The following is a 24,144-nucleotide window of genomic DNA, read 5'->3' as shown; positions in this document are numbered from 1 at the left end:
TCTGAGAGTCCATCGAGGCTATATTTGTAAATAGTTGAAAAGTCATATTAGTATAAATATGACTTAGGGCAAACTTATTATTAGAGTCGTTGTCATTCTTGTTGGTGCAAAAAGAGAGAGCGCGTAACAGTGTACAGAGTGAGAGAGAGAGAGAGACGAAGGTTTCGTATCTCTGTTGTAACCGCTGAGTGTGGTGAAGATAGCAAGCTCGAGGTCGTTGCCTCGGTGCTCCACCATTGTACATTCTTCTATATTGATAGTTTGGAGTCTGTGGACTCCCGTGGTTTTTCCCTCTCAGGGCTTTCCACGTTAAACATCCTGTGTACTCTTCTCGCCTTTGAGTCGTGGGTTTCATTTCCCGTTTTCTGTGTATGATTCTAAGCTCGATTGTGGCCGAGCATTGCGCATATGGAGCGTGCAGTTCCTATCAAATAGAACCTTCTACTTAGGTGGGATATTCTAGATCCTCCACTCCCAAGTACATTTAATATAGGACTTACACCCTTGTACCAATATTCTCCTCACACATGTGCACCCTTGCACATGAGATCTATATATACCTCATTGTGGGTATTTTTGTATTTGATGATGATAATGCTAATTTAATATAGTTACTCATCCCCCATCTTGTGTTGTTCATAAGTGCATCTTCCTCTCTCTCTTCCTCTCACACACATACACACACATATCACATAATCTTCTACTTATCAACTAATCACATAATTAGGTAGTAATTAAACCTTCCTTAATTACTTACCTTATTCTTAACAGGAGACAACAATAATTGTGGAGCACATAAAAGAAAAGAGCACGACTCTTTCCTAAATCAAACTTTATCTGTAAAAACGAAATTTAGAATATCGTGTTGTGAAGTATTGAACATAGGAGTAGTAGGGTTTGAAGACCATACAAAACTTGACTAAGGACATACTTCAGTCTTATCCTAACAAATTTAGATTTAAATGTGAGGCCACATTAATATTATGAAAAATAGCTATTGTAGGGTTATGGACCTTACGGTCAGAACAAGGAGTGCGGAATGGTGGATCATCAGCGGGTAGAGGTAGGCGAAGAGGAACACCACGCTTGATTTGAGCGCACCCGAATCGAAGACGAGGTAGAAGAAAGGAGAAGGAGCTGGCATACTTCAGTCTTATCCTAACAAATTTAGATTAAAATGTGAGGCCACATTAATATTATGAAAAATAATCCTTGCAACTAGGAATCGGCAATGGTTCGGTTTAGGCTTAGCCGGTTTGGCCTGATCCAAGCCAAACCGGCTAAGCCTAAACCGTTTACGGGATCTCAAACCTGAACTGAACCGTTTTAGCCTAAACCGGTTTGTGAACCGGCTTGGAAACCTCCATCTCTCTCTCTCTCTCTCTCTCTCTCCTCGTCTGTGTAGTTCTCCCTCCCTCACACTCTCTCTCTCCCATCATCTGTTTAGTCTCCTTCACTCTCTCTCTCTCTCTCTTTCCCCTTGTCTGTGGTCTCTTTCCCTCTCTCTCTTTCTCTCTCTCCCCCTCTCTCTAAACTTTATAAACGGCTTAACCGGCTTGAGCCAATTTGGCGAGGCTCAAGCCAAGCCGAGCCAAGCTCAAACCGTGAAGGCAAGTTCAAGCCTAAACCGAGCCGAGCCGAGCTGCTAAGCCGCTAAGCCGCTTTAAGCCGGCTAAGCCAAACGGTTTAGCCTTGAGTAGAGCCATTGCCGATCCCTACTTACAACATAGATTCGGCATGTTTCCACATCAAGCTCTTAAGAATCTTATGCATCTTCTTTCTTCTATAACAATTGATCGATATTAGAAGGTCGCAAATGACCATGTAAAAGAAATATTTTGAACTTGCCTTTTGTTATCTCCTTTTGCTAATATACATTTTTTTGTACTTTTAGAAAAAACGAATCTTGTGAACCTACAATTCATTCATTGGCCTAGAGTTCAATTTCAAGCTCTTGTACAAGCACCCATTAACATATACTAAAGAAACACAATCCTCTATCTTGATATGTCTTTCGATGCGTTTTCTAAATAAACTCACTTAATAACATGTACAATGAAACTTTAATAACCATAACTCTCTCGTTATGTCACGTGACTCAAGAGTAAAAAAACTAGACTGTGGTGTTAGGAAGATCTTATACATCAATATCACAATTTGTAGTAAAATTACTCAATAGGGGAAGAATAAAATAACTCACAATAATATACAATTTGTATTCATGCTCAGTAACAATTGTTAATGATTTGTGGACAACCCTTGAGCTGCATGTTTTTGCGGATGGGCCCCTATAATGTGTAACAAACAAGGTGAAGGGATATCTATCTATGTGAGATAATATTTTTTGTGCTTCCTAAGAAGAATCTTCCAAAAATTCAAGGGTGCAAATTGATTGGTTTGTAGGGAGCACAAACAAGAACTTTAATAAAAAATATGTTATCTTTCTAGTAGGATGTCACCTCATATTTGTGTTTGGAAAACCCATAGATATATGTTTCTTCTAGTAGACAATATGACAGGCATAGAACGTAATATATGTGTTCATGCAAGCATTCAAACGTTTGAAAACGAACACGTTAGAAAAGGGAAAAATGCATGCTAATTTTTGTATTTTATTTTCACTAATTATTATTATACATTAGCTCAACCTAGTGGTAAATTGTTATTGTACTTTTATCTATGTCTTGGGTTCAATTCCCAATTTTCTCATCTCTCTCTCGTTAATGTTGTGCCGTAGCAAATTTTTATGTTAGTGTTAAATTTGTTTTATCTTTTTCTTTCATTCATTATTATTAGAAATTGGCTCACCCTAGTGGTAAGTTGTCATGCTACTATTGTCTATGTCTTGGGTTCAATTCTTAATTTTGTCATATCTTCTCGTTTGTGTCATGTCATGGCAAAATTTTATGTTAGTGTTATGTTCCTTTTTTTTCTTTCTTTGTTATTAGAAATTATGTCATGACAAATTTTTATGTTAGTGTTATGTTCCTTTTTTTCCTTTCTTTGTTATTAGAAATTATGTCAGGGCAAAATTTTATGATAGTCTTATGTTCCTTTTTTTTCTTTCTTTGTATTAGAAATTAGCTCACCCTAGTGGTAAATGCTACTATTGTGTATGTCATGTTTTCTTCATATTCTTGAATATACGTTTTATTAGTTTTTAAATGTTTGATTATAATTTATAGTGACATATTTTGATTCAATCTCTATAGTTAATACTCATTTTTTTGTAAGGTTCTAAAGTGAGGAGGATAGAGATGCCTTGATTCTTAAGAAGCATCCCAAAGGTATGCATGAGATACAATGCAAATATTGCAACCATACTTATGTTGGTGGTTCACAATGGATTAGAGTTCACTTATTGGGATTTAGAGTGAATTAATATATAATATAGACCATAGTCAATCCAATTAAACTTGTTAATCCAATCCAACTTCGAGACGATTTACCATACATGTTTGATTGAATCATTCTCAAATGTGAATGCACGTATGATACGTATGGTTCATTCTATGATGACAAGATATGTATGTAGCCTTTGTTCTTCTTATTTTCAAGTCGAGCCGGGGTTGATACCCTAATATATATATATATATATGATGTGAGTAATAAGTATACATTTGTTGTGAGTTGTGCAACAACATTGTATATTTTTGTAAAAAACAAAACTCTCCTAATTAATGGGAAAGCAACCTTTTTGTGGGAAAAAACATTATGTGCTTGTTATTTTGTTAGAGAATTGTACTATACTCCACATGTGAAGTGAAAATCTTTTAGTGTTGGTCACAAAGGTCACACATATTTGACCCTCTAGAAATGAAAATATGATCCATCTATATTTGACAAGAGGTTTACATTGCAAAATCTCAACCACAATTTATTGAAATAGTAAACAGGATGAGAGTTTCTCCTTTCAAGAGAACATATATTTAATATAAATTTTGAGAATGATCAAGGATGCCTTTTTTCATATCAGAGAATTAATATATGTATTCTTCTAAATTTTTACTATTTGAATTCTTTGAGGACGAAAAAACTAATTGTGCTATTCATTTTAGTAGATGAACTTTTTTTGTGATTAGTTTATCTAATTGTCTAAATGATTGTTCTTACTTTTAGATATATTTATTGATATACCACTTTTTGTTAGGAAGTTTGTTTTCAAGTTGAAGTCCTATATGATGAATCCACATGATACACCAATCATCGTAAACCAAGGAAAGTATCCATCCATGATAAGTCTATATTGCCAAAACCAAATGATCGAAACAATGTTAAGTTTTTTTATGATTTGTCAAATATTGATGTTAATGGGGTTCATCATATGAGAGAGAAGTGATTGAGAAAGCTTCATATGCATTGGACAAAACATGCATAAAGCATGATTCAAAAGGCATAACGTAAATTGATGGTGATGTCAATTGTTGATGTTGACAAGCTTCATTGAGCAATAGAAGTGATTGCGAAAGGTTCAAATGAATTGTACAAAAATGAGATTTCTCTTTGGTAGGCTCAAAAGTAAAGTTTGATGCTAAGACAATGCCAAGGAAACTTTGATACAATGACCATTACTTGTTGAGCACCTTCGAGTGAAAGAATCAATATACAACAAAATCATTTGGTGGCGAAATAGTGTAGTGAAAAGGACAAATTAGGTCATAGATTATCGGGTCAATCTAAATAAAGAGTTTCGACGAAACCTTGGAGTGGAAAGGCTTGACATTGTGACCACCTACAAACATTTGCTTAATATGGGAGATAGCTATATATGCATTCATTTTTTCAGGTATGGTCTTGATGCCAAGTTTGGGTATTGGGTGTCGGCTCCTTATGCACAATGAGTCCCCTCCCTTAAAGAGTGTGTGCCTAGACATGTGTTCATATTTCTATTGTACTTTCAACAATATTGCGATTATAAACTAATAATAGGTTGGCCTCAAATTTCATTGTCCATGAAGTGATTGCCCTCTTTCTTGTGAACTGTGTTATTGTTGACTTGAACTATGTAGGTTTTTTTGTCCTTGCATGTGTAAAGAACATCATTTCTAATGTCCATCACAAGACTTCAAACTTTTACAAATGGTTTTCCTACTAAAAACAATCATATCCTACATTGTTTCAACAATCATGTAACCACAAAGGTGAGGTTATACCCTCAATTTGATCTTCAAAAATGATATCTTCGGGCTCCCCATTTTTGCCAATGTCTATAAATAATGATACTTCCACTCCTATGTTTAGTGTGAAGTCAATTTTTGTTCGTAAGAAAAGACTATAGCAAATACGTTGGATGCTAAGATGTTTAAGAATAAACAATGATGTGAAAATATCTAGTATTAAAGGAGGAAGGAACTTAAAGGGATATAATGTTAGAAGCGGTTTTCAAAAGTAGAAAAAAACAACAAAAAGCAAGGCGTGGATACGAAGATTTACGTAGAGAAAAATGCTCATAACTTCTTCATCCAATATCTAAATTTCAAAAGGACAGATTGATAAAAAATCTACAATACCCCCCCTCAAGCTCGGTTGGTCGGTGATCGAGAGATCGAGGTTCTTCGTGAACTACCGTAGCTTATCGATGTGAGGGGCTTTTGTGAAGATGTTGGCTGTTTGCAAGTTGGTATTGATGTGTTGTAGGTTGATATCTCCAACCAGGAGATGTTCTTGGATGAAGTGTAGTGCAACTCAATGTGCTTGGTCTGAGCGTGGAATATTGGGTTGCATGCTAGGTGGATACTGCTCACGTTGTCGTAGTAGAGGAGAATCAAATCCTTGATGGGAATGCCTAGATCCTTCAAGATTTGCTTCAACCAAATAACTTCACATGCTACCACGGCTGCGCCCCTATATTTTGCTTCTATGCTCGATAGTGCGACTGTCGGCTACTTCCAAAGCACCATGGTATGGCATTGCTACCGAGAGAGAAGAGAATCTTGATGTTGTTCGTCTGTTGGCTTCGTAGCCGGCCCAATCGACATCCTTGTACCCTTCGAGTCGAATCAGTGTGCCTGATCTGTAGAGGATGCCAAAATCCAGCGTCCCACTTACATGTTGATAACGAGTGTGATTTGTAGAAACGTTTATGGATCTGTTGTCGGTTCTAAACAATAAACAACGCAGATAGAAAATAGAATAGGCATGGACTTACACAGTGCAAGCTCTAATGGAAAGCTTTATTACTTCGTTCTCACTCTCTCTCTGAGATACAATGCACAATCAGTTTGTCTCTAAGTCACTCGTCACTCTATAAAATGTTAGGTATTCCCTTATATACTAAGCCCTAACTTATTGAAGAGTTCACACTCGGACGGACAACTTGGAAGGAGTCGGCCTTTTATGCCAACAAACTCCCCCGTAAAAGGACTACTCTTTCTTGCATGTACAAGTATTTGGGGTTATCTCCCTCGTAAGCCTAGATTACAAAATTGATCTAAGTTTATATGTTACAAGTCGGTCGGCATGCAACCGATTCGGCAGATGTATTGGATGTGTCGTTATTGTTCCGATCAGATTTTACCTTCTGCTCCTCGTTCGGTTTTCTTCTGCTCGGTCACTTGTCGTAGCCCCATTTTCGTCCTTAGTGCTCTGAACTGTAGATCTGGGAGTGGCTTCGTGAGGCAATCGGCGATGTTCACCTCATTGTCGATCTTCTGGACTTCGAGTTTCTTTTCGTTTATGATCTCCCAGATAAGATGATACCGCACCTCAATGTGCTTCGTCTTCATATGATAGAAGAGATTGTTTATTAGGTGTATTGTGCTCTGTGAGTCGCAATAGATGGTCGGCGTTGGTTGGTTGTTTCGGCTTGTAGTTCCGAAGTCGGCAGTTAGTCGGTGCAGCCAGATTGCTTCCTTTGCTGCTTCCGATGTTGTTATGTACTCGGCTTTTGTGGTAGACAAAGTCGTGCCCTCTTGAAGTTTCAAACTCGATGCTACCGCCCCACCACCATAGGTGAAGATGTAGCCTGAAGTCGATTTCCAATTATCTGCATTTCCGGCATAGTCGGAATCGGTGTAGCCTTCGACTTTGGCTGAGGTTGTCAGTCCAAAAGTCAGCTGTGCATCCAAGGCTCCTTTTAGATACCTAAGGATGTGCTTGATGGCCTCCCAATGCTTCTTTCCTGGGTTTGACATGTACCGGCTGACCATCCCTACGACATAGGCTAGGTCGGGTCGGGTCGCCACCATTGCATACATGATACTTCCTACTACCGATGCGTAGGGTATCTTTCCATTAAGTTCTCTCTCCTTGTGTGTCGAAGGAGAGTCTCTGTCCGATATTCTGATGGACGTCAGAAGCGGTGTCTGTGTTGGCTTCGCATTCTCCATGTTGAAGCATTTCAGCACCTTGCGGATGTATTCAGACTGGGAGAGTCGGAGAGTTTTGGTCGTCCGATTTCGCTCTATCCTCATGCCCAGTATGTGTCTTGTTGACCGGTCAGAAGAGCAAGGACAAGTGGGAAGGCGGAGTCGGATCGGATAATAGGAAGTAAATAATAGTATAATTATTATTCGAAGGGACGGATCCGGTACAGTTGTACCGATCCGGAAAAAAAAAAAAAAAAAATCATAGTAGTGATGGGGAGATCACAAGAGGTGGGAGCGCCACCATGCAACGAAGAGGTGCCATGCAGTAAAGAAGGACGTGCGCGTACTTGCTATTTAAAGCATGGAACGTGGGCACTCACACGCGGCAAGCAAGAAAGGACATACTAATTATGGCGGGAGATGGACATGCGCGGGAAACGAAAAAGGGCGGCTCGAGGCAAAAGCCACTATATAAGACACAGGCCTACGAAGGCCTTACTTTTTATGAATTTTCCTACACACAGGCGCAGAAGCACAGAAGAGCGATCCGACGCACAGCGCACACACATCCCAATCCCGAACAACAGACAGCAGAAGACGAATTCGAACCAATGGCACTGTCGAAGGAGGCACGCCAATGGATGAGGGAGAACGGGTTAGAAGGATTGCTGCGGATCGCCGACGCTCCACCACACGCAGAAAAAGAGCAGGCGGCAACATCAATTGATTTATCAAAAATCACGGAAGGAGCGGTGCAGGCGCTCACGGGGATAAAAGCAGGAGGACTTCAAACGATCGAAAACCCTTCAAGTGAAATCCTGTTCGAATATTTCGGTGAGTATTCCATCAGCAGCAAGGCATACCGTACACAGGGCGGAGAGAACCTGCTGTTCGGAGAAGTGGCCTGCGCCAGGATGGAATACGGATTCGTGAATTCTCGTCCCCCGGCCATACCCAGGTACTGGGCAACGTTCTTAATTGCAACGTACGAAGGATTACAAGTGGACTGGCTCTATTTCATAACCGAAGGATTGAAGGAGGCCATCAAGAACCTTGTGGAAGGAAAAAAGCCATGGGCTGGGATAGCACAATGGCTAACGGTGTTAGTCCCACCGGTGCTCCCCATCAAACAAAAGAAAAGAGGTCGGCAGGAGACGACGCCGAAAAAGTTCACAAAGCGCCGACATATCCTGGAGAAACACACCCCCGGATGGACCTAGGAAGAAGCAGAACAACGGGGGGAAGGACCATCCCGACAGCAACAGGAACCGGCAACAAAGGCAAAACCGGCAGGAAAAGGCAAAGGGAAATCGGCCGAGGAGGAACCGGTAGCACTCAAACCAATCAATATAACGCTGCGACGGCCGGAACCGGAACCAGAGGTCTTTATACAAAAGGTCCGTCTGGTAGCCGCACCGGAGGAGGAAGCTGAAACAGAAGACTCATCCGAACCACTGGTAAGACTCCCAGCAAGACAAGGTCGGGAGAGACGGGCGAAAGGAACGGCTCCACCAGTTGACAAAACTCAGCAGAGGGCGCAAGGACCACCTCCAGTAGCCGAGGCGGAAGCAGTACCGGAACCCGTACCGAGGGAAGCAACACCGACACCGGTTTTGCCGGACTTCAGAGAACCGGTCATCCCAGAGAAGAGGAATGAACAAGCGCCGGAGCTAGAGAAAAGGCCGGAAAAACAACCTAAGTTAAGGTTACCCCGACACAGGAAGCACAAAGCCACAATGGTTGAGATGGCTTTCGGAGCAGTTATTGGGAGTAGCAGACGAGTTAGAGGAAGAAGAAACGTGTAGGCAACATCTGGCGCATACAACAACTCAGGAGTTGGTCGCGCTCCGAACACAGATCGTGGAAATGCAAGGGGAGCTGTTGCAGGCAAGGGAAAGAATTCAACAAGCACAAGTTGTCACCGAGCCGGTCGGGACAACAAGGAAGCAACCAGAACCGGAACCGGAACCGGTAGCCTTGCAAACCGGCCCTGAGACCGAAAAAATAATAGAAACCTTACGAGAGGAGTTAAAAGCTTAGGAGGCATTAAGGGAAAAAGAAAGGGAGCAGCGGAAAGCGGTGGAGGACGACAGACGGAAAATGGAAGAAGGCCTCCGGAAAGGCCGAGCCACTAATGACCGACTGCAAGAAGAAAAAGAGAAGCTGCAAAAGGAGAAGGACCGATTGCGTCGACATGCCGAGCAGGAGATAGAACGACTGCAGGAAGAACTCCGACAACAGAAGGACCGGGACGACCGGTTAAGAGCTCAGGTAAGCCGACGCCTGAAGCAGAAGACGGAGAACTTCGACCGTCTCTACCGAGATCACAAGCAGGCCGAGTCGGGCAACAAGAAACGGGTAGCAGACTACGACCGGCAAATAGAGAAGCTGAAAGAACAGCTCAAAGAGACCCGATTAGACCTGGCTAAGACAATGGACGAGGTCAGTGCCAAAAAGGAAGCATTGTCGGCGGAAATAACCCAAGCGACGGAGAGAAGGAAGGAAGCAGAGGCGCTAAGGCGGGAAAAGCTGGATCTGACCAAGATCAGGAATGAAGAAAAGGAAAGATCGACCTTCATGATCAACAAACTACAAAGTACCTATGAAAAGTAGAAAGCGGATTACGAGGCCCAGGCTCAGATAATGGCCGACATTATAAAACGGGCAAGGAAGGAAAAGCAAGAAGCTTATGCGCATGCTAAGGCGGGGGTTGACCGGATCAAGCTCATCATGTCAGGTTGGAGTACCCGAGCTCAGGCAAGCATCAACGAAAGTACGGAAAAGCTATGGAAGGAGTGGTCACAACAGGCAGCCGAGCTGCAGACACTCCGAGCTGATGCCGAGAATCGGAGGAAGACCGGTGACAAGTTCTACAAGATGGATGAAGAAAGTATCGTCGCCATTTGGGAAGAATTGTCGGAGGATTTCTACGCTTTAGTGGAAGAACATCTCAAAGAAATCCGAGGGTCGGTAGAGAGGTTGGATGACGGGCAGCTCGCAACTCAGTTGGAGTTGGAGAAATACGAGTAGGACCGGTTAAGACAGGAAGCCAAGGGAAGAACGACGCCAATCACTATAAGTGAGGGAGAGCGACCGGTTGAAGTTGAACCAACTGACACCAAACAACCCCGACAAGGAATACCCGAGGAAGAACTTCCGTTCGAAGAAAATCAAGAAGAGTAGGAGCAGACCAATGCCGGAGAAGAAGAAGAGCTGAGACCGGAAGACACCATTGCAGAGGAAGAAGGCGCACCGAGCCGACCAGTCGAGACCGGAGAAAGCGACACTGGTAACAGAACAGAGCCTGGAACGGAGGGAGAACAGGAAGAACCCGGATGGAGCGGTGAGGAAGCACCGGCACCACAGAATCAAGCAGAGCCGGAGCAGCAAATTTTTACGGAACAGCCAACCCAACCGGAGGTCGGAGACCAGGCAGGCAAGGAACAAGAATTGGAGGAAGAAGCACCACTTGACCCCATCGAGCAGAGTGTGCTCGATATTTTGGAGGAAGAATGAGGCCGGGAGTGGATTTGAAGTGCAAGGCACTTTCCCACGGGCGTGCCATGTGTTGACCGGTCAGAAGAGCAAGGACAAGTGGGAAGGCGGAGTCGGATCGGATAATAGGAAGTAAATAATAGTATAATTATTATTCGGAGGGACGGATCCGGTACAGTTGTACCGATCCGGATTCGGACCGATTCGGATGCCGGTTGCCTAAGCGCACCGATTGTAACCTTGCCGGATGCCTATAAAAGGATCCGATGATTTGTAAAGGTTTTGACGGAAGTAATACAAAAGTAATTATTGCGTGTTTATCTGTATCTTCATATTGTTTTACCGTCTGTGCTTAATTGTAATCATCTTACGCGTGTAACCTAGCATCCAATCCTTACCACCCCTTTGGAGAAGTGTCGGATAGACACCTGTGTTGAGGCTAGTCCGGCCAGGCAGACAACATGTTTGTCTTCTCCGAGTTCCTTCATCATGAACTTTGTGTGAAGACTCCGCTTCAGCTTCCGGCAATCAACATGGCATTGATGTATAGGATTAGATAGATCCTTGACTCGTCGGCCAGTTGCCGAACATACATGCCTGGGTTGGAGTCTGATATGTTGTATCCAAGCAGGAGTCAAACTTCTGGTACCACATTCTCGGTGCTTGTTTTAGGCCATATAGACTTTTCTTTAGTCGAGATATGAGGTGACTGTCCTCCACCGTCGCCTTGAAGCCTGCTGGTTGAGACATGTATATGTCTTCTTCCAAATCTCCGTTTAGGAATGTCATCTTTACGTCTATCTGCTCGAGCTCTACATCTTCTGTCGCCACAACTCCTAATAGGAGTCGGAGGGTGGTCATCTTAACTACTGGTGAGAATATCTCATCGTAGTCGATCCCGTATTCCTATTTGAATCCTTTCCCGACACGCCAAGCTTTGTACTTGGGTTTCTCTGGGTCGGATACATACTTGTATCGGAAAACCCATTTGCTAGGTAGCGGCTTCCTTCTAGCTCGTAGTTCAACCAACTCCCACGTATGATTCTGATGCATCGAGTCCATTTCAGATTTCATGGCTTTTAGCCATGTTTCGGCATCCAGTGCGACCATAGCTTCTTCACAGGTGCTTGGTTTGCTTGCATCCGTGTAGTTGACGTAGTCCAGGCCCGGTTGGTAGAACTCTGCTTGCCTTCGAGCTCGTCTAGATCTCCTGTGTGCCGAGATGTTTGGTTCAGATCCTTCAATCAGATCTGTTGGTCAATCAGTATTCATTGAACCATCTGTATCAGGAGTCTTGTTAGGTGTCCCGCCCCTAGATTGGAATTTCGACGGTGTCTGGTTGTCCTTGCCTATGGTTGTCATCGACTCTTTTTTGACTTGTCTCTTGGTGACTTTGCCTTTATCGATCTTGGTTGATTTGGATGTGTCTTTGATGACTTTGTCTTTGAGCTCGACAATAGGACTTGTTGCCGATTCGGTGTCGGCAGGGAACTTGGTAGCTTGTTGGAGTTCCACTATTTTTCGAATCTCCAATTTGGCCCGATGGGTTAGTCCTTCTATGACAGTGCTGTCATCTTCGAAGGATACCTTCTTACCAATTGTTTTTTGTTGGTTCTGCTGAGAGAAGATAAAGTTTTCATTGAAGACTATGTCGTTGCTCCGGATCAATTTCCGGTTCTCAGGGTCCCATAGCCGGTAGGTGAAGTCCCCATCGGTTGCATAACCGAGAAATATGCACTTTGTTGCATGGGGTGCCAACTTCATCCTTTTTCCCCTGGGGATGAATGCTTAGGCATCGCATTTGAATATATGGAGCCTATTGTAGGTCGGTTGTTTGCCTGACCATAGTTGTTATGAGCATGACCATATAATATCCCGTGGTTAGAATTTACTAGAGTATTCTATACACAGATAACTGTGAGGGTTAAGCAAGAGTGTAAAGAAGGGGAGGACTACTTTTAATCCTCGGGATTGAGACAACCCATTAGGCCAAGTGTGAACTTGCTTGGGGGCCTTGGGTATCGCTATAAATAAGAGGCCTAGCTACCCTCATTTCATCATCTTTTGACTACATCGAGACTATGTTTTTGTGGTGGGTCAACTCTTGTAGCAGCGTGCTAGCACCAGGTACGACTTGATGCCACGACGGTGGTATGGGACGCCAATCAAGGCTCGAGTCCGTCTCGATCCCTTCGCTCGGGGGTGGTCGGGTGGATCGCCACCTGTCTTTCTCTCACTCCTTTCAATCAATCTATCTATCTTTTATCCTTATCTTATGCTTAGTTTAGATCATATCTCTAATAATAGTGCCTATGGCACTTCGAGCCTGATTGCTCTTGACGGCGCCAGATTTATTAGGTACACTGCCGTCTGCAATGCCTCAGCCCAGAATTCCAACTTTAGTCCGGCTTGCTGGAGCATTGTCGTCACCCTCTCTTGGATCATCCTGTTGATCCATTCGGCCACTCCATTTTGCATGGTTGTGTAGGGAACGCTCTTTTGGTGTCAGATCCCTTTTCCGGACAGGTATTGTTTGAAGGATCTGGAGGTGTACTCACCTCCGTTGTCGGATCGGAGTGATTGCCCCGGGATGGGCCCACATATGTCTCTGTGCACGAACTCTAGGGGATGTTGTATCGTCTCGTAGTGGAGGCAGTGCGGACTTTGGGTCTGTTTCCCATATGGACAATGCTCGCAGAAGTCCGTCTTTGCCTGGAGTTTCGAAATGTAGCTGACCGACATTAGCCGATCAGGTCCGGCTTGAGACATGTGGCCAAGTTGGCCATGCCAGAAGTTCGGGTCAGTTTTCTCGGCTACGCTCATGGCCCCTTCAGGGTTGATCGCCATGAATGGGTATAGATTATTATACTTGTACCCACTACCAATTTGGAGGTTTCCTCGGCTGAGCACCCATGTCGACTCGTGTAGAGTTGTTCTATACCCGTCTTCAACTAACATGCCGATGGAGACCAGACTCTTCTTTTGATCGGGTATGTGCCGAACTCGGTGCAGGGTTATTGTGTTGCCATTTGGCAATCTGATGGGAACCTCCCCGGTTCCAGCTATCTTGCACTCCTGCCCGTTTCCCAGTCGGACTGTGCCGCTAGTGTCGGCTGAATAGTTCGAGAACCATTCAATGTTGGGGGTCATGTGAAATGTGGCGCCAGAGCCTAGTAGCCACGTGTGTGAAACTTGTGCACTATAGAGAACTTCTCCGATCATTTAGTCCTCTAACGAGAGGATTTCTCCAGATCGGGTGTTGGCAACGTTGATCTGGTTGCTGACTGGAGAGTGATCCGAGTCGGAACGTCCCCGATTCCACTCGGATCACCAACCACTCTCTTGTCCTTTTAATGACCAGCAGTCGGAAACATTGTGGCCAACTTTCCTACAGTGTGTGTAGTACTCGCTTGATCGGCCTCGACTTTGACCGTTGTCGGCTTGTTCTTTCGTTTGACTCTGTCGATCGAGCGACTTGGGTGAGTAATGGGCTTCTACCGACTTATCGATGGTTAATCCCATCGATTTTTGCCTGATGTCCTTTGTGAGGACTTGGCCCTTTGTTTCGTCCAAGTTTAGGATTGGTCGGCTATTGGCGTATGTCATGCAAAATACCTCCCAACTCGCCGACAAGCTTGATAGGATGGCAAGGGCTTTCACTTCTTCTTTGAAGTTCATCCCTTGGAACGAGAGCTCAGACAACACCCGGTTGAAGGTGTTGATGTGGGATGTTGCCAGATCGGTCTCTCTCATCTTCATGTTGAACAATTGTTTGATCAAAATCAATTTCGATGATGAGGACTTCTTTTCATAAACGGCATGTAGCTTCTCCTACAATGAGAATGATGTCATCTCTTTCGCCATGCTGAGATAAATGTTTTCGGCCAGATGCATTCGGATGGTGGAGCATGCGATTTCCTCCGTTTATCTCCACTCTTCGGTTGTCATTGAAGTCGGTTTTTCGCTGTGCCGAATGGCTTCGACCTGTCTTTAAATGATCACCACATCCTGCATCATCTCCTTCCACAAGGCAAAGTTTTTGCCGTCAAATTTTCTGATTTCAACTCCTGTTTCGGATGTTGAAGCCATATTCTTTTTGTTAATTTGAGATTTTTGACCTGGTCTTTTCTTTCAGCTTCTTCTGTTGTCAATTGCCGCCGAACAACAAAGATTTGCTCTGATACCAGTTGTTGATAACAAGTGCGATTTGCGGAAATGTGTATGGATCTGTTGTTGGTTCTAAACAACAAACAAAAAATAGAATAGGCGTGAACTTACATAGTGCAAGATCTATTGGAAAGCTTTATTACTTCGTTCTCAATCTCTCTTTGAGATACAATTCACTGTCAGTTCGACTCTGTATCACTCATCACTCTATACAATGTTAGGTATTGTCTTATATACTAAGACCTAACTTATTGATGAGTTCGCACTCGGACAGATACTACTTGGAAGGAGTTGGCCTTTTATGCCAACATTACATAGCGTAACACTCGCTTAGCACAGTACAAATTGATGTTGCTTGGTGTCTGCATAAACTGGCTAAGGATGCCGACTAGATAGTTGAGGTCGGGCTGAGTAATGGTGAGATAGAAGAGGCTTTCAACTAGCTGACGATAGAAAGTTGGCTCACACTCATCTATGGCGGAATTTACATTGAACCTTAGATTTCGATCGAGAGGGGTAGCGATGGGCTTACACTCTATCATCCCAAACTTGAAGAGAAGATTCAGAATATAGTGTCATTGGGAGATCATGATGTTGGCTGGAGACCGAATTACTTCTATCCCTAGAAAGTAATGTAGCTTCTTTATATCTGTCATTTTGAATCAAGCCAAGAGTAGCTCCTTGGTATGTTCGATATCCCTAATGTGCTCTCCTCTAAAGACCAGTTCGTCCACATAAATTATGATGAATAATTTTCCTCTGGAGTCATTATGGATGAACAGAGTTGGACATTTTGAAGTCGATTTGGTGAAGATATTGGGTTATCTTCGATGCCATGCTCTCAGTGCTTGCTTGAGTCTGTAGACGGGCTTCTTGAGTCGACAAATAGTAGTCAGATGCATACTCGACTGAAATCCAGGTGGTTGTACCATGTACACCTCTTCTAACTCACCTTGGAGAAAGGCATTCTTTGGCGGTGGAGGTGTCATCCTTTGGCTATTGCAAGCACAATCACGGTTCAGATGGTTCTCATCTTTGCCACTAGAGTAAAGGTCTCTTCGTAATCGAACTTGTGCGCTTGCTCATAGCCCTTTGCCACAAGCTGGGCCTTATACCGATTGACAATGTTGTCGGTATTGTACTTCACCTTGTATATCCACTGGCACCGAATTGCCTTCTGGTAGGGTGAAGAGGGAATGAGATCCCATGTCTCATTTTTGGAGAGTGCTTGCATCTCCTCATTCATCGCTTCGACCCATCAGGGGTCCTTCACAACTTCGGAAAAAGTTTCCGGTTGTCTGACTATCGCTACCTTCATCATGAATGCATAATTATATGCCAAGTAGTCATTCTAAACACGTTCGCGTTCACAAGTGGAAGGATTACGCATAAATGGAAGGATAAGGAAAATTTTGGTGGATTTTAGGGCTTTTTCAATGATTTTACAAAACACATTGATACCAGTATCATACATGTTCAAACATACTATGAAAAAGGTTAAAAATCCACTATTTTCGTGATTTAGAAGTAACTAAAAAAAGAGGAATTTGAAAAAGTTACATTCTCAATTTATATCACAAACTTTACAACCAATGTTATTTTATAAGAAACAATTTTTTAGAAATCATAAGAATTCAAAACACATGCTTTTATATTACTCAATTTGTTACAAGCGGAATGTAGTTACACTTAATAGCCAAATATACATTCGTGATCACTCCTTTACGGAGAATCACTACTATAAGTAATATACAATGACGATTCCTCCTCATCATTCTCGGATGTACCAATCAGTGCATTATCTTCGTCGTAAACCAAATGGTTTGACTCTAGATTATATGTAGCAGATCTCGTTTGCCTTTGACTCGAGCCACCGTGTAGACTTGGTAATTTTTATTTTATTATATCTATTGTTGACTTCCTTAATCGTCCAGCTTTTGTAAGTGTGAAGTCATACACGATGATATCCACATCAGATATATCAAGGGTCGAGGTGTTAGGAATGTTTCACTTCCTCTTCCTACCTCCTCTTCTTGTTGGGCATTCAATCATCTCCAATGTATACTTACTTGTAAAAGCATTTGCACTTCTAGTGTTGTACCAATGAACATTTATAGACTTGATTGTGTTTTCTATTTCATGCATTAGCACTTCTAGAATTTTACCCACCCAAAATTGGTGGCCATGTGAGTTCTCATCAACCGGCGTTGCAATCAACATCCCCGCCGTGAGCTCTTGCAAATTGCCTTGCCATCTAGCTTCGGCTGCTTTGGTCATCCTTGGTCCCACATAAATGTCTCTTTGTTGTGGATGGACCAAGTTGTCATTAATCACATTTGGTGGTTGCTCCAGAGTTCTATTTACACGATCATGTTGTAGGGACCATGTGAATGACGTTTCCAAATTCCAATTATCACCAAATACACAATTGTTTATAATTCCTTTCTGATCACTATAAAATACATCCCACCATGACGTGTCTTGTTGTGCGGCATATTTCTTGGCGGCCTCAATATGCTTTCTTTTTTCTTCTAAGGCTTGGAGCCATGACCGTTTTTGTTCTGATACCAAGACACTCTGCAACTGTCCTTTCTTCTCAATTGGCATTTGCTTAGCTCCATGGACAATTGTACTCGGCATACAAAGTAATAACTGGCAACCACCTTCAGGTTCCCATGTTGTAGAAGATGAATATTGTTTAGCATACAAAAGTGTAGAACCACTTATTTCATTTTTCTTTATCATAAAAATGTGATTGAATCTTATATTGTTTAACTGGGCAAGCACTTTAACATTCCCACCACCCCCATCTGATATATATCTCTTAAAGTCATATACCTCCTTCAAGTGTAACACTTTTGGGCGTGGTGTATATGACCGAGCTCTCCATAATCTTGTGAATTGGCTATATGTGATAGACTTATTACGTGAGTCCACCATATCAGATCGATAGACATCATAAACTTCCCGACGTGTATAATTATCAGAAAGGTGCATCCTACCTGTAGTGGGCATTACTTCACAATTTAACTGAAAGTAACTTTTCATCCAACCAATAACATGTCTTCCAATTGCACCTTTCATACTTGGAACCTCTTTACATATGATCCCTGCTAAGTAGACGTTGTTGTACTCTATGTAGCCACATGTTACTAACACATAACGCAATTTTGAATGCAACTCTACATATTTGTTGCACATGGAAGATATAATGCTCGAATGATACTTTGATCCCCGTACATTTGTCAGATACTAGTTGCATATGTGACCCGAGGTAAGTGTCTTGCTCATCACCAGTCATCGAAAAATAGTATCGCCTTAATTCTCGTAACTTTGATTTTCCAATCATAAACATACAACCAAAGGCACAACATATTTTTTTGACATCAAATCCAATCTGTTTATCTGATGTCACCAAGCTAAATCCAGCCAGACGAATTCTTCGTGGGATTCTTCTAATATGCATAGGGCTTCCAGATTTCTCTTCCTGCATAGAGGTTGGTGTAACCTTGTTACAATCTAATTCTTTGTTGTGACCATCGCCAATGTTATTCGATGTTTCATTGGCGCTACCTTCATTTTCCGTATCTTTATTAATATCGTATTCTTCAATAGAGAACCCTTCACATGTGTCATTATTTACATTCCCTGTAGGTGAAGATGAGCTCAGACAATATTCTTCGATAGAATATGGTGAGTCTATTGACAAACAATATTCTTCAATAGAATATGGTGAGTTTGTCGACAAACAATACTCTTCGGTAGAAAACAATGAGTCTGATGACAAACAATATTCTTCAATCGAGAACGGTGAATCTTCACTCATGGCTTAAGGTCTAGATAGGGCTCTTTAAGTTATGTGCTTAGGCTAAGGCAAAAAACTAATAAGCTCCTCTCTAAACATAAACTCCTCTCTAAACAAAACCTCCCTCAATATAATGTCTATATTATTTAATATTATATTAATACAATACATAACAAATATTATTTTTAATATAGTATTTGTATTTAAAATATCAATAACTACTTAAACTAGGTCTATATGAAATTAAATCAAGTATAATATAATTACAATCATTACCAAGCCATAAATTGTTGGATTAAAGTTAAAATCATTGGCTAATTAATGGCACCCATATTTGATATAGAACTTCTCAATCACTAGCTCATTAATGCCCACCATTTTAAATATTAGACTTATCAATCATTGTTTCATTCATGCCCACATCTTTAATACACAACCATTAAGAGTCATAAAAATGTTGCTTTCAGAAATCAATCATTGGTTCATTCATGAACCTCTATCTTTGTGTCCTTCATGACCTTCAAAGTCATTGTAAGTTATTATGACTATAAAAGATTCATCAATATGTTAGTTTGACTTTGTAATCATTAATGCAATCATAAGTTACTCTGGTTAATGTGACTGTGGTTACTAACTAACTAACCTCAAGCTTACCAACCCTGGTTAAGTTGACTATGGTTACTTTAACCACTGTGGTCAATCCCTATAAATAGGAAGACCTCGACATATTTCACTCACAAGAGCACACAAGAGCACACAAGAGCACACAAGAGCACATAGAGCGAACAGAGCACACAGAGCACGAAGCACGAACGTGCAATCTCCGCCTCCACTTCGACACGATCAACCATGTCTTCAAAGAAAATCGAGCGCCAGGACTCCAGGTAGGCCTCTAACATTGTGGTGGACCTTTTTGTAAATATGTTTCGTCACTCAAGAACTCGATACGCCGTATCGAGTTCCTGTATAAAATACAAACTTTATACAGGAACTCGATACGGCGTATCAAGTTTATGTTTGAAGTTTAGGTTTTATATAGGAACTTGATATGGCGTATCGAGTTCCTCTTTAAACTTTAGGTTTTTAATAGGAACTCGATACACCGGCGTATGTATCGAGTTCCTTTGTTTTCTTTGCTTTTTAAATAGGAACTCGATATGCCGTATCAAGTTCCTGTTTAAAGTTTAGGTTTTAAAGAGGAACTCGATACGTCGTATCGAGTTCCTCTATTCTCTTTGCTTTTTAAACAGGAACTCGATACGACGTATCGAGTTCCTGTTTAAAGTTTAGCTTTTAAATAAGAACTCGATACGGCGTATCGAGTTCCTGAATTATGTTTGCGTTTTAAACAGGAACTCGATACGCCGTATCGAGTTCTTGTATAATATTTGTGTTTTATACAGGAAATTGATACGGCGTATCGAGCTCCTGTCTAAAACACAAATATTATACAGGAACTCGCTACACCGTATCGAGTTCCAATGTTATGTAACTCTTTTTTATACCGGAACTCGATACACCTTTACGAGTTCCTGTGTAAAGTATGTGTTTGATACACGAACTCGATACCCTGCATCAATTTCATGTACAGACACAAACTTTATACAGGAACACAATACGGCGTATCAAGTTCTTGTATAAAAGAAGACCCTGAAAGAGGAATATTGTGTTTTTGGGGCAATAGTATTGTGAGAAAAGATATCAAATTGTCTGTCAAAATCAGTCTTTTTTATGTCGACTTGCCTTAATTTTTTTTAAAAAGGGGCCTTAATTATAGGGGTTTTATGGCCTACTATAGCTTAAAATAGTAGAAAATAACCCACATTACCTTTACGATACCAAATTCAAGTCTACCATATGCAAATTATCTACAATATGGTTATTGAATCAATATAAGTCATACCTGCCCTTCAAGACAATATATAACCTTGTATACTTATTACGATATATATTTTCTAAGTTGAATAGCCCTTACTAGAATAGATTTCTTAATATAGGACTACCATGTACACTGAATGCATGATTGATATTTATAGTTCACTACAAATTGCCTGCTAGTTTATTTCTTCATCTACTTATTTGTATTTTAATATACAACCTTAATCTACGTGACCACCTAACTTATGTTTTCGCATGTCCTTTCTTAAATAGGTTGTTTGAGAGCTTGTCGGACCGACCTGTGAAGAAGATAAAGCTCCGCATACATGGTTCTCCAATTGAAACACAGACCCTAGTAGCTCCTGAGTCCATGAAGAGAGGAAACAAGTTTCTCTTCAACGAGGAGTCAAAATCTCAACCACACATTGAGGTTAGCCAAAAGAAACTTGTAGCAACTACTGGAGGTGAAGACCTTCCTGACCATGATCTAACGAAGAAGGAATGGTGTATGCAATACGTCGACTCAAAGAAAAAAGTCGTATTGTATACAACAAAGAAGAAGGGGGAGGGGGCAGCTTGGAAAGGAAACCCCATTTATGTATGGCCTTATTCTACGATTTGACTACGAGGATGCAGATTCGGCCAAAGTTGACATAGCGGGACAAACGGAGGATGAAGGGGAGACAACGAGCATCGGCAACTTCGGCACATACCGGAGGATGTGCGGGTTCGGAGGGGGCGAGTGTCGTAGTGTATTTCGTACACTACGTGAAAAAGTAAAAATAATATAAATGATTAAATTACATATAAATAAATAAAATAAGAATATCAAAATATTTATCACGTGCATAGGGCAGGATTCGAACCTTGTACCTCCACGTAGCCAAACCCCAACTTTACCATTACACTACCTTATCTTTAGTGTTCTATAAATAGATTTAATAACTATAAGTGCTTTATTTGCGCCTACCTTTATTAAAAGGTAAATCATGTATTTTTAGAGTGCGTGAATATTTTATAGAAAAACGCAAGCGACTAAAAAGTGACTCATGCACATCTAGCGTGCATGAGCACTATATTTAGCAAATAAAAGCAAGGATTAGAAAAGCATCACATGCACATTTAGTGTGCATGAACATATTAGAAAAAAAGCATGTAGCTATGCTTAGTCTCTCCCATCACTACATAAGGATGGGGAGCACAATGTAATAGGTGTGTGAAAAATATTTGGGAAATTGGATATATTTCCTAAAACACCAACAATCAATAAAATATACTCGTGGGATTCACGAAGTTTAAGATAATCTATCTCTTTCAATCTAAATTCATATTCTTACATAAATATTGATTAATGTAATACTTGTGGGATTCACAAGGTTTGATCTCTTTTCTCAATCTACTCTAATCTATTCTAAATTATTTCAATTTATTACTACGATTTAGATAAACTAAAACAATTATACTTGTGGGATTCACAAGTTTCTATATCTCTTTCTTATAATCTATTCATATTCATAACTAGATTAGCCTCAAATTCTTCCTCCTCCTAGTCCAAAACCCCGGTGGTTCCCACCCGACTCACGCAAACGATCCGGAGCCGAAAGGCACGACACAGTTGGTGAACCCGACGTGAAGGCGGGTGGCAAGGAGATGGAGAATCAACAAGAGGCGATGAGCATAACGATGATGATGATGTTCGAACGGATGCTACAAGAACAACAAGCGATGTCGGAGATCACGGCGGTAGTAAAGCGGCTCGTACAACGAAACGGACAATTCAATGGAAACGATCTATCACGCTATCTACATGACTACAAGGCAGAGATGATACGATGTGGGATACCGGAAGGATTGCAAGTGACATCCTTCAATCGGGTGGCCACGGATGAGCTACAAGAGAGAATCCACAAGATACGGCAACAAAACTCGACATGGGGGTCATTCGAAGAAGCTTTACGAGAGGCATATGATTACAAGAGATCAAAGGGACAAGATCGGCGAGAATTCGACGAATGGGTGGCATCGGAGAAGACCCACCAAAGTGCAACACAAGCATTCCTAGAGTTCGAGCATCGTTTTGCTCGACTCTCGGAGCAGGAACAAAGATTGGTGGGGGAGGACAAAGTCCTAATGTTCGTAAGATCGATTGATCGGAAAGAAAGGAAGGACATCGGGATTGAACTCGAAGACGATGACGGTGCGAATGGTCTTACCGAAGATTGGGCCGAAGTCCAAAGGGTATGCCGGAGACATGATGAGAGGAAGATGAGAATCTTGTCAACAACATGGCCGATGAAGGATGGTCGATTGAAGACAAACGATGGAGCCGATATGAAGGCCGAAATACAACATGATGGTGCGACGGAAGAGGGTGTAAAACAAGCTACCCTCTTGTCTTGCGAAAGAACAACGACGAAGGATAAGGCCGATAACCCAAGTGTAGAAGAAGATTTCAGAATACAAGTGTCCGAAACATCGGGTGAAAAAGGGGTAAGCATAATTGATGCAGTGAAAGAGAGCAAAGAGGACTTGATTGAGGAGGTTGCCACGAAAGATGACATCGAATCGAAGGTGGCTATGGACGAATCAACGACGGATGGCCATATCGAGACTTCCCCACCACTGATTCTAGAGACTCCGGCGGTTGCGTTCGAAAGGCAACGTGAGACCGAAGAGACGGAAGGTGGCGGAGAGAAATCAAAGGTTGAAGCTGATGCGTATGACGGAGAGATAGCCGAGAATATGGCTATGGGTGAAACAACGGAGGATGATAATACCGAGGATTCCTACCCACTAATTCTAGAGACTTCGGCGGTTGTGTCCGAGAACCAACGTGAGACCGGAGAGACGGGAGGTGGCAACAAGGAAGGTAAAGTCGGAAGCCGGTTCGGATGGAAGATGATCCGTCTGAAATTCCGATGTAAACAAAAGCATGACAACGCGAAGGTCGGGTCTACGATGGGAGAAGCATGTAATACGGAGCACGCACTACGGCACCAAAAGAAGCACGTGCTACGGCGTAAAGAGAAGCACACGCTACGGCGCAAAAAGAAGCACGCGCTACGGTGCAAAAATAAGTATGCACTACGGGGTAATACGGCGCATGCACTACGATGGAATACGAAGCATGCGCTACGGCCTAATACGACGCATGCGCAACATCGAGAAATAAAGCATGCATTAAAGCCGCACAAGGACCTAACAGCGAGCGCGTATTCGGAGGTCGACATCGACGCGTGGGTAGAACCTACGGAAGACAAGCGCGGAGTGGAGAGAGACAACACACCGAGATGCTCAAGAGTACCACAAGGGACCATGACAACCACTCATGGCAATGCAAAGAATGAACAAAGAATATGGTGGATCGGATGGCGACAATGGTTCGGGTGGAAAGAATGGGTCTACTCAAAATGGAGAGACAAAGTTGACATAGCGGGACAAACGGAGGATGAAGGGGAGACAACGAGCATCGGCAACTTCGGCACATACCGG

The sequence above is a fragment of the Azolla caroliniana genome, unplaced genomic scaffold, assembly GCF_043228905.1.
Source record: "Azolla caroliniana isolate FFs.n. ecotype wild unplaced genomic scaffold, voAzoCaro1.0.p SCAF_22, whole genome shotgun sequence".
Taxonomy (NCBI): domain Eukaryota; kingdom Viridiplantae; phylum Streptophyta; class Polypodiopsida; order Salviniales; family Salviniaceae; genus Azolla; species Azolla caroliniana.
This window is presented reverse-complemented; position numbering follows the sequence as displayed.